Source organism: Austrofundulus limnaeus, unplaced genomic scaffold (assembly GCF_001266775.1).
Source record: "Austrofundulus limnaeus strain Quisiro unplaced genomic scaffold, Austrofundulus_limnaeus-1.0 Scaffold301, whole genome shotgun sequence".
NCBI classification, from domain to species: domain Eukaryota; kingdom Metazoa; phylum Chordata; class Actinopteri; order Cyprinodontiformes; family Rivulidae; genus Austrofundulus; species Austrofundulus limnaeus.
In genome coordinates, this window is record NW_013952703.1 from 737119 (window position 1) to 738793 (window position 1675).

General features: G+C 30.3%; 1 protein-coding gene across 1 annotated transcript in view; it reads right to left on the reverse strand.

The window, feature by feature from the left end:
- Nucleotides 1-1675, reverse strand: part of cass4 (Cas scaffold protein family member 4) — a 37657-nt gene that overhangs the window by 33276 nt on the left and 2706 nt on the right. The window lies entirely within an intron of this gene.

Below are 1675 nucleotides of genomic sequence, written 5' to 3' on the forward strand. Positions count from 1 at the left end.
AGTGTCTGACAGATACTTACAGTCTTTGGTCAATAATACTTGTTTCTATAGTTCCAAGGATTTCATCCTTTTAACATTTGTGTTGTAAATAATCAGAGGCTATAAAGTACTTGGCGAAAAAAACTACATAAAAGTAAAAATACCTTAAAAGCAAAAAACTCACTGACGAGAAAAGTACTGAATCAGGTAAGTAAAAGTACTTTTACACACTCTGCAAGAAATCAACTGTTGAATTTAATGAACCAAACTGGTTCCACTAAACCAAGCTGAGTAAATTGAGCTTCAAATTTCCTCTACTGGGTTCAGTGGAACCAGTTGAGTAAAATCAACCCTTCATGTTTTGGAGCAGGAACACCTCCTCTCATGATGATGTCATCAGATTTCATTTACAACAAGTAACACAATTGTTACATTTTAAAGTAAAGAAGTAAAAGTATCATTTTTAGGTTTTAATCGTAACTAAATAAAGTTAAAAGTAACGATTTGAAAAAATACTTGGTAAAATTACAAATCCTGAATAACATAAGTACTGTAACAAAGTAGAGCTCTGTGAATAACTGGCGTGTTTGAGCTGTTTCATCTGGAGATAAAGCAGAAGCTCTGGATTCTTCACTTTTACAGAGAAAACAAACTGTGGTGAAATACTTCACGAGTAATTGATCACATCTGCATGTAAACACCAGGAAATAACAGCAGACCTTCAGACTGACTCGTCTCATCATGGATCTTAAACACAAATGGCTACAGTGAACAAGAAAAACAAGAGTTTGACTTGTTCCAATACTTCTAGAGGGGACTGTGTGTCTGTTAGCAAAATATCTCATGAACCACAAGACAAGTTTTTAAAAATTATGACAATAGTTTAAAAAAATGTCCAAATACCAGCATCAAACCCCACACCTGACTGTAAGTCAGTGTAAAGTTAGGAGCTGAGCTTTGATCACCTCACAACAAGAGGGTCCTGGGTTTGATCTGCACTAGATAAATAAATAATAAAATAAAATGAAATAAATTCAAATAAAATAAAGAAAAATAAAATAAAGTAAAGTAAAATAAAATGAAAAAAAAACATAAAATGAAACAAAGTAAAATAAAATAATATAAAGTAAAATAAAATGAAATAAAGTAAAATAAAATCAAATATTGTAAAATAAAATGAAATAAAATAGAATACAATAAAGTAAAATGAAATTAAATAAATAAAATAAAAATAAAATGAATTAAAATATAAAATAATAATAATAATTAATATTCTTATCACATATCTGAGTGGGACCTGTCACATGATGGCGACAAACTGAGTTTTCAGAATTAAACTAGAACTGATCTGTTTGCACTGATCTGAGAACAGGCAGCAACACAAGATGTTTCATTATTTACTCAACGTTTAGTTTTATAACCTTCACTAGTCATTAAGGAAAACTTAAATAAAACCTGGGAGCAGAAGTGTAAAATAAATACAGTAAGTACAAATACTACCTTACCGTACTGAAGTAGGGATTTTAGTTATATGTACTTTACTTTACTTGAGTAATTATTTTTCATCTGACTTTTTACTTTTACTCCTTACATTTTTTTAAAAAGCTAAAAAGTAAAAAGTCATTCTGCCATTTCGTTTTGACTTCTTGTGTCACCTGTACATGACACACACACACACACACACACACACACACAC